The 10,512-nt window shown below is 38.7% G+C and overlaps 1 pseudogene; it reads right to left on the bottom strand.

Annotated features, from left to right (window-relative positions):
• Positions 1–7,598: 7,598 nt before the first annotated feature.
• On the bottom strand, positions 7,599–9,883 carry LOC101574757 (annotated as a pseudogene).
• Between the last annotated feature and the right edge of the window lie 629 nt (positions 9,884–10,512).

The raw sequence follows: 10,512 nt of genomic DNA, 5'->3' as shown, positions 1-10,512 counted from the left end.
CCTTCTCTTCATTTTGTGTAGCACTGTCCTCTGCCCTTTGTTGTAGATCTTTGCTGTAGTTATAACCTTCACACGTACTGAAGTTCACGTGGAGCTCTACAGTGTTTGGACTTATCCAGCTGCGTCTGGCTTAGGTCTGGCTGCTGTGCTCAGCTCCTTCTCGCTGTGGACCAGGACTCAGGCTGGGTCTGCGCGTTCCGGACCTGGGCTAGGACTGGGTCTGCCTTTTTTCTTTTTTCTGTATTTTCGGGAAGGGTCTACAGGGTGTTCAGGGTCTCACTACTAGATCACACTCATAGTGATTCTTCTCTTTTGTTTTTGCCTTTTTTCAGAACTGGGATTGAACTCAGGCCCTTGCACTTGCCAGGGAAGCGCTTATTCCATTGAGCCATCTCTCCAGCCCGATTCTCCTGTTTGCAATCTCCCAAGAGCTGGGATCACAGGCATGTGCCACCATGCCCAGTCTCAATCACAGTCTCAGTGCACCCTGGGGGCGGGGCCGGCATGGCAGGCCCGGGGATCGAATTCCTGCCCCTGCACCTGCTTGCAGGTGCTTTAATCTGCTGAGGTATTTGGCCAGCCCTTCAATCCTATAACCTATTTCTATAGGGGACTAGTAATGTCATGGCCACCTACTCTTTCAATAGATATCGTAGATGTAGTAGATGTTCCTGCTGCTCCAGATGTCCTAAAACCTCTCATTGATAGTCTCAACTATTCTTGTCTTGGCTCAAGCTTCCACTGGCACCTGGTGTACTCTGGCATCTCCCAGGCTAGAGATGTTCAGAGTCAGTGCTTTGATTCCCACCACAGTCCTCTTCGAACATAATATGGGTACGACTGTATCCTGAATGATCTTGGAAAGCAGAATGTTGTGAATTATAGTCTACAGAGATAGGCCTACCTCCTGTAGTTAAAAAGAATCTTGATTTATGAGAATTTTAGGCAAAGGAACAGGCTGTGGAAAATAACATTTCCAGATCCGTGCTGCCATCTACTGGCCATATTGCTGATGTGCAAAATAGAATACTGGGATTTGATTATTTGAATACCCCAAAAAAGGAAACTTTATTATAGGCTTTCCTCTTTTCCTTCGAAATTAAAGAAATATTTAATTTTTTTGCTTCAGGTTATCTTAAAATTATCTCTATAAATTATTCTTTACTTATAAAATCTGTTATTTTTTCAAGCGCCATTTTATGTCTTTAAGAAGTCTTGAGTATTTTGCTCTCAATGAGCATAAAAGAGTTAAAAGATTCAACAAAAGAACTGTGAATAAAGACATTCTAAAGGGCTGGCCAGATAGCTCAGCGGACCAAAGCACCTGCTTAGGCAAAGTGCAGCAGCCAGGGTTTGATCCCTGGCGTGCCATGCCAGCCCCCAGTGGCACACTGAGAAGATTGAGACTATGCGTGGTGGTGCACACCTGTAATCCTAACGCTTGGGAGGCTGAAAACAGGAGAATCACTACAAATCAGATCTATGTAATGAGACCTGTAGATCCTGTCCTAAATACAAGAAAAGGAAAAAGGCATTCTACTCTTAGTAATCAATCATAAGACAGCAACAAACCATTTGATGTAAGGCACATTCATTCCTCTCAATAAGTCCCTGTCCCATTTTCTTTAAAAGGTATGTATAGACTCTTTATCACATTCTTATCTAAAACCAAAGGTCTTCTATAAGCCAGATAAAGTGATCTCAAAATTTCAATTTGAAACACAATACAAGTACTCCTGGGGAAGCTCTACAGGCTGCTAAGTCATCTAGGAAAATGCAATCTTTAGATGATCACATTTGCTACCTGCTGTGGATCTTTTTTCTCCATATCTTCAACCCTTAGAAAAACTCCAATCTCTCACCCTGATGGCACGATTCCTCTTTTGGAAACACCTGTCCCACTCAGCAGCATGCTCTGATTTAAATAAACTTATCTTTCTTGTATCCCTTAATGATTGGTCAAATTGTTTTTACTTCCCTCACCATTGATTTTCCATATGCTGGAGAAATATTTTCCATATTTCCATTTTTATCTCCCATGGAACTGAGAATATCAGAGTAAATATTTTGACTCAGCATTTCAGAAGTTTTCATAGCCAGCTGACATCCTTTGGTTTAGGCTTGTGGTGAGATAGACACATCATGTCATAGAGGCATGTTGGAAGATGCTAACCTCATGGTAACTAGGAAGCAGAGAAGGAAGGGAAAGAGCCTGTAATCACAGGCTTCCTTCTCCTCATCTATTTGTCCCATCCAGGCTCCCAGTCTATTGAGCAGTGCTGTCGACAAGCAGGCCAGGTATTCCCCCGTCACTTTGTGGTTCCATATACCAATTGTTTCTGGAAATATCTTCACAGAAACACCCAGAAGTGAACTTTACTACTTCCCAAGGTGTTTCTCAATTCATTAAAGTTGACAATCAATATTAATCATCACAATGACCTACCCAGCTGTCAGCCTTTCCTTTCCATGGCTACCTTGGAAAAGTGTAGTCTCTCCACCAAAGCCTAGATTCAGTGATGGTGAATGTTTTAGAGCCTTCGGTGATGCAAACCATCTGCCACAGCACACGTTGCTATAGGTTTGCCACCACTGCTGTAAATTACACTCAGGTGAGTTGCTTTGTTGTGTGTCTGATGAGGCTGAATTCCAGTGAGTTAAGTTCTTCTGTTCATGATTTGTTTTTCTTGCTTTGTATGGAATGTTTGTCCAGAATGTTGTGGTTTTACTGTACCCATTTGTGTCACCCGACTTCATGTCCTTTGACATGTTTCTGGGTCTGTCACACAAATGCCTACTGGAGTGAGGATGAAATGTCACCATAACTGGCATTTTGGAACATTATGTTTCTATGTCTTTATCACTTTTGTCTCCTGCTCAGTCTTTCCAGTGTCTCTGCCTAACAGAGGTAAGTTTCTACTCTCCATGGAGCCCCTTGATTCATAATCCAAAATGAACACCCCTCTTCTACCTTCATTGTTCCAATGACTGAAAGAATGGATTGGGCTTGCCCCCAGACTCCTTATTTCTTATTTTATAAGTACTCATCTTCAGGAGTATTAAGGCCAAATACTGTGTAAGTCCCAAAAGGACACACTCCATTCTTATACTCAGTAGCCTATTGCTTGGAGTCATCCATATCTTTTTTTTGTTTGTTTGTTTTTTTTTTTTTTTCAACCGGGGATTGAACTCAAACCCTTGCATCTGCCAGGGAAGCACTTATTCTACTGAGCCATCTCCCCGGCCCTCATCTATGTCTTCAGACTGCATTAAGCAACACATACAATGAGGCTAGTAATTGTGATTCACCTAGCTTGACCCATGGCATTGACTTGTTAACTCACAACCCTGTTTTACTCACAATTCCCCTTGTTCTTGCAATTAGGGGTTTGATTCTACTACTTTCCATCACCACTTAGCACTGCTGCTGCTCCAGCAGTTAATCAGTACAGGAGTACTTTGGTTCATGAACTTAATTCTTTACATGTTTCTGGTCCCAAATTGAATTGGATGAGAACAGAATCAAATTCCCCTATAAGGTCAACATTGATCCTAGCCACTGAATTTGATTCAGTTCGAATCCAATTCAGTTTGCAATCAGAATCATGGAAAGGATTACATTCATGAATTGAGGTACCACTATATTTGGAGCAAAGAGGAACTGACAAAGAGGCTCTTCAAGACATCTTCAACCATGAGGGATAGCATTCAGTATGACATGATCTGGCTTTCCCCTCTGACTTACTATTATTTTTTACTGTCTCTTTTTCCTATTCCTCAAGTGCTGACCTTAGCATTTCTTGAGTGTTATATATGTTTATTGAATACATGAATTCATTGAGTGGGGAACTTGAAGGCCAATATCTGGGGTACTAGGAGATCACCCTGGCTCTATGGCTTCAACTTTTCACCTAAATATATGTTTTATTGCATTTTGAGCAAAGATTTCTCACATTCATTGTGTCCACATTTCTTGAGTACACTGTATGCATTATGTGTTAGCATGATTACCTAATTTAAGACTAATAAGAATCCTGAGAGCTGCGTGCTAATATTATCCTTCTTATCTTAGGGTCAAAGAATAAAGGATTTCCTCAGAAGGGGTGAGTGATTGCTTGAGGATGAAGGGGTAAGATTCAAAAATAGGCAGTTGGGTTCCTGAAATCCTGCTTATCATGGTCATTGTTATTTGCTTCCAGATAACTGCATAGCTAATTTGCTTTACCTTCCTTTGTAAATTCTATATTTTATAGCAATATGAACACAAAATTAGTCATGATCTGAAAATTCTATACCTTAAAATTTGGTGCATATTAATTTTTAGTATATGTTTACAATATATAACGCTGACATTCTTTTTGTGCAGTTGGTACAAGTATATAACACATATTGATTCCTTTTTTCATACCCTTTCCCTTCAATCTACCTCCAAATCTTGATCCTCTTCCCCTTTTAGAAAAGTCTATGTTCCTAATTAATATTATCTTTTACTTTGCTCTTCACTTATAATGTAGGTTTCTCACATAAGAGAAATATCATGCCATATTTAAACTGATGTGTCTGATTTATTTCACTTAACATTACAGTCTCAGTGGGTATCCTTTTTCTACAAATGACTCAAGTTTATCTTTTTGGCAGAATAGCATTTCATTGTGCGTAAATACATTTTCTTTATCTATTCATCTACTGATGGAGGTACAAGCCACTTCCAAAATTTACGTGTTATGATCTGTGCTGCTATAAATGTGGATGTGTGTTTATCATTGTAATATGTTATCTTCAGCTTTTAGAGGACAATATGTAGAAGGCAAATATCTGGCTCAAATGGAATTGCTCTTTTTAGTGTTTTGAGGACTCTCCACGCTGTTTTCCACACTGGTTGCACAAGTGTGCACTCCCACCAACAGTGGAGAAGGGTTCCTTCTTTACAACCTTGCCAGCATTTGTTATTTGATTTCTTGATGAGAGCCACTGATGATATTGACCTGGAATTTTTAAAAGTAGGTGCAGTCATCTAACACAGCTCTAGGAAGAATTTTGTAATTCTTTCAGGAAACAACTAAATAGAGCTGTTATTTCCATATGATCCCTTCAGATTACAAGAGTTGCAAAATCTACACAGAAAAAAATATAAAAATGCTGTCATTGGATATAAACTAGCTATATTTTAGAAAGTAACTGTTTCCAAAAATTAGTTGTTTTTTTTTTTTAGAAGAGGCAAAACATTTATAAGTACAGGTTTTGGAGAAAACAGTCACAGAAGGAGCCTCAGAATGAGCAGCTAGAGAGACAGGAGATTGTTGGGAAGGGATTGCCGGAAAAGCCAAATGGGGAGAGAAGCACTGTCAATCCAAACCCAGAGGTCATCAGTCACTGAACCCCCTTCTGCAGAAAACATCATGTATGGAAGAAAGACCATGTCCTTCTACATGAATTTGTTTACAGCAGAATAATTTCTGGGAAGGATTTTTCTTTGGAGCAATGAGTTTCCTAGGAGTGGGGAGTAGAGGCAGGATTTATCTGCAGTGAGACATTCTTCCTATAGCACAAATTTTGGGGTTTATTCGAACCAGTCTATTTATTGATTGTGGTAATAGTTCTGTTATACACAATTTGTCTGAAATCATAGACCTTTACACAAAAGAGTGAAGTTTACTGACTTAAAATTATACCTCAGAAAGGGTTACTGATTTCAATAGAAGGACAAGAGAGGGAATGGGGAAAGAAATATATCTATATCGGTAAGTAGGATAGTTTGGACAACTGTACTGTGGATTTCTGCTGGTCTATGGAAAGGAGAAAATAATGCTTAATTTTTTGTCTCTTTTTTAAATTGTCCTTTTCCTCTTCTTAATTTCTTATATATTTCTTTGTTTTTTTTCTTTCTTCTTCCAACTTTGCATGCATATATCTGGTGATATGAATAACTGGTTGGAAGGCAACACTATGCACTACAAGAAATATGGTGAAATTCATTTTACTTTGTTAAGTGAAATTCTGTATCTCTTGTGATTTTTGTTTTAACACTGTTTTTTACTCTTTAAAAATTAAAAAATTATACCTCAGAAAATGTAACCATGTCCTACTAACCTGTATTGAAACTATCTCATTACTATTTGTTTCTCAATAAAATTAATAAAAATAATTTTTTGTAAATAATGTTTTATTGGAACACACTCTTTGCCTGTGGTTACATTACTGATATAATGGAATTGAGTGATTGCAATACCAACAATGTGGCCTATAAGCCAGGCATTCATAATATAACTTTTCTCATATATAAAAATTGCAAAGAGTCTTCTCTGACCATTCATTCATTTTATTTCCTAACATGTTTTTACTTTCTGGAATTGGGAGCTGCATCTCCTGTGAAACAGGAAGGCACTTTTAGCTCTGGTAGTCCTTCTGAGATACTGCCATTTATGCCCATGTTTTTTTTTCAATAAAACGTCCTCCTTCTTTGGCTTCCCTAAGGTACTGCATGTGTAGTTCTCCCCTTTTGTAGCCTTTCCTCAGCTCATCTTCTGTTCTCCACCCTCAGATATGGACTACATTCAGGGTTTTAGACTTTATTATCTCTTTTCTTTACATATATTAATTTGGAAAATTTCATTTATGGTCATGAGCTTTCTGGGATTGGCTCCCAAATCTATTTCTAATCCACATCTTTCTTCTTTTCCCCCCCATAATTTTATTGAGAGACAAATAGCAATGAGACAGTTTCAAATCAAATTGGTAGGACTGTTTCAATAATTAACACAGTGCGTACTCTCTTCCTAGTAGTTATTTGCTGTACAGGATGCAGACATGATATCCTATTTATGAACACTATTAGAACAAATCCCTCTATTCATTAAGAAAATGTAACTATATATCTATCCTAACCATTTTGAATACACAGATATAAAATGGACATTCATCTGTATCCCCTTTTTTGTTTAGTTCTATCATTTGAATATTATAGGTGTGTAAACTCAGCAAAATATTCTAAAAGAGTCCAGTAGACCATAATAGTATAGGGACTTCCGCTTCACTGGCAGTGTCAGAAATTGTTGACCTGCATCCCCTACAGCTCTACATAACAGCATGGCTTTTCTTCTTATACTTCGTTTTTAAACTTTTCTGCTGGATGGTTAAGACCAAGATAAAGCAGGACCTACGCAACAAGAGTTGTAGCTTTTGGGTCTGATAAGGTCAGTGGAATCCCCTCAGGATTTATCCTGAGATCCTGTACCTCAGATTGTAGAACCTTTGTCAGTGTCAGCCATGTGGATGAGTCACGGCCATTGCTTGGCCAATGTGCTCTCTGTGAAAGCCTGAGAGAATGTTTTCTCTCCATGTGACTCTCCTTAGGCACACTCTACATCATCAATAAAAATAAAAAATTTAAAAAAAATAAAATGCATGATTTTTAGCAGGAAAAAAGAAAATGTAACCATAAAATCAAATATTCTCAAATATACACTGATTTGCAAAACAATTAAAATAATAAAAATCATCTGTTTTTACTGCAATTTTTAAATTTTAATTTGTTTTATATGCTTGATACAAACTCAAAATCACATATATTAATACAAAAGTGAATACAGGTGCTTTAAACATGGACAAAATCCTGCCACAATATGTATTTTTAAATTAAATTAAAGAAAACCCCAAAATCAAAACAAAAACTCAAATTGCCTATTTTTACAACAGTGAAAAACTAAGAAGTACATAGGAAAATATAATAATTTCAAAGTTTTCTTTTCAAATATATGGCTTCAAATGGAGGTTAAGTGTTTGCATCACTTTACAAATCCAGATACAAAGCAGTCAAAAGATTTATATTAATTATAACACTTTCTTCCATTAACAGGTTACTCACTGGGACTCCTAGATTTTCCATGCAGGGTCAGCAGCTTAATGTCTTTAGGATAGACTCACTCCCACATTTTCAGCACTCAGTCACAGAATCCCGAAAACACCAGGACCCAGAAAAATGGGGCGGTGCAGGCAATCCACAAGGAGGCTTCCTCAGATGACAGTCTCAACTAAGCTTCATAGGCGACTTTGGGGCCAGTAGTGAAAGAGCAATCTACTGCTGAGGACACTGAGTCTCTAGAGCTGACTTGGAGGACACGTATAGAATAGGGTGCGGCTTCTTAGCAAGCTCCTTTCCCAGCTTGCTCGCAGCTTCGTTCCCTTCTTTAGCTTCCATCTGAAGCTGTGGTTCAGCAATTAACCTGACAGCACAGGGGGCATTTCCACTTCTTTCACATAAGGCCTCAGCATCCGCTGGATCATCTAAAAGCTTCACACACTTTTTTTCTTTCTCTGGAGGCAGAACCACTGGGAGATTTTTGCAAGGAGAGATAGCGGCTATGGGTGTGTTTGTAGAAATCGGTTCTTCTAACTGCAAGTTGGTATCCTGTAAATTATTAGGACAGGACTGTGCCTCCTCTTTCTGAGGTGGGAATCTTGAAGCTTCCTCCTTCTCAGCATTGCTGGCACCTACCTCTGTAGGGGCAGTTACATCCAAAGGGAGCACTTCACACCACGTTTTGAGCACAAGCACTTCAGTTTTCTCTTCATGTTCATGCTTCAGCTTTAGTTCATCAATTTTAGCTCTTAGCTTCATATTTTCACTTTCTATGAGCTGAAGGTGTCTTTCACTTGCAAAAAGTTTTCGCTCAATATCCAGGGCCCTCTGGCTCTCAAACAACACTTTCATTCGCTGTATGGACAGCTCACCTTTGGTGCTTTCATTGTCTTTGTTTAAGTTATCAAGTTTTAGCTGAAGTAAATCTGTACAGTAGGTTTTGTCTTCTAGACCAGAGTTGCCTGGCACGGAAGGCTTAGATTCCACCAAATTCTTAAATGTCTCCAGATTTCTAATTTCACCTAAAAGGTGTTTTATTTCACCATTCTTCTGCTCCAACATGGCAAACAACCGTTCCTGTTGTTCAAATTCAGTCTGAGATCCTTTCATCTGTAGTAATGTGGAAATTTGCAGCTTCATTCTTTGCATCTGTTCTCTATTAGATACACTTTGCTTCTTTAATAACTGATACTTGACTTTCATACTCATCAGCTGGCGTTCCATCGCTGCCCTTCGATCTTCCACCTCTGCAAACAAAGAGTTGCATTTACTATTGGGATCCAAGGTTTGCTGGAGTGCCTGATGCAACTGCATCTGAAGATCCTGATTTTCCACACGAACTTTCTTTAAGGCACTGTAGTAAGAAACTGCTTCTTTTTCCTGCTCTTCTTTATCTTCTTTAAGTTGGACTACCTGGCGCATTAAGTTATTACTGAAACTTTCTAGTTGTTCCTGTCTGCATTGTAGTTCATTCACTTCTTCTTGGAGGATGGTCTACATACTTTCCATTCCAGTCAGCTCAACCTGAAGAGCCAGCATCTTCGAAGACAAGGTCCCATGTACACGCTCAGACACTATCCATATTTCCTCTGATTTCTGAGCCAGGAGTTCCTTCTGGTGATCTAATTTATGCTTCAGCTGCTTTTCACTAAGCTTTGCTTCATCTAACTCCACTTTCAGTTTTTCTAACTTATTTTTTAGTTCATTCCTTTGTTGTCCATGGCTTCTATTCAACTGCTCTTCTAGTTGTTCCAGCTACACTTTGTGTTGTTGTTTAATAGCTTCACATTCACAGTTCAATCTTTCTAACATTCGGCTCTTGAGTTCAACCTCTCTCTGAAGAGCATATTTTTCTTGTTTATAATTCTCAGTCATGGTCATCATTTCATTACAATGTTCATCCAACTGATTCTGCAGTTCAGTCTGGCACTCTAGCAGCTGCAAAATATACTGTGCAGCCGTTAGCCACTCCTTTTCAACCTCTTTAAGCTTGTTTTGAAGATCTGCAATTATATCTGACTCCATGTTTTTTCCTATGTATACCCTACTCTCTCCACACTCCTTCCTCGAGCTGGTGCCGCCAGTGGCCCCAGGTGAGAGCTCAGGACTCCCACATTCGCTAACACTACTTCACCAAAGGAAATGTTCTCCATTCATTCCACGAAACTCCGGGAAGCACCAGCTAAAAATCATCTTTGAGTAGAAAGCAATGAAAGCTTACTAAGAATGAACAAAAATTGTCAAATAAATGTAGAGATATTAGAAGTCAAAGGACTAGAAGATTTTTTTTTAATTTTTTTTTATTTATGTGTGTGTGTGTGCATGGCCAGGTCAGGCCACCAGGGGACGGGGCTGGCTGGAATGTGGTGCTGGGGCACTGAACTGTGGTCCCTGTGCTTTGCTAAGCTTGTTCTAAGTAGGTGCTTTAGACCACTGAGCCATCTCACCAGCCCAAGATATTTTATTTTATTTAATTTTTTTCTTTTCAAAGTTTTATTGATAAACATATAGCAATGAGACAGTTTCAAATCAAATCAAAAGTACAGTTTCAACAAATAATGCACTGCATATATTCTTCTTAGTGGTTAATTGCTGTACAAGATGCAGACTTGTGATCCTACTTACAAACACCATTAGAAAAAATCATTCTATTC

This window comes from Octodon degus, unplaced genomic scaffold (genome assembly GCF_000260255.1).
Source record: "Octodon degus isolate 3935 unplaced genomic scaffold, OctDeg1.0 scaffold00263, whole genome shotgun sequence".
In the NCBI taxonomy this organism is placed as follows: Eukaryota; Metazoa; Chordata; class Mammalia; order Rodentia; family Octodontidae; genus Octodon; species Octodon degus.
The sequence above is the reverse complement of the archived record's forward strand: the minus strand, read 5'-3'. Positions and strand labels throughout refer to the sequence as shown.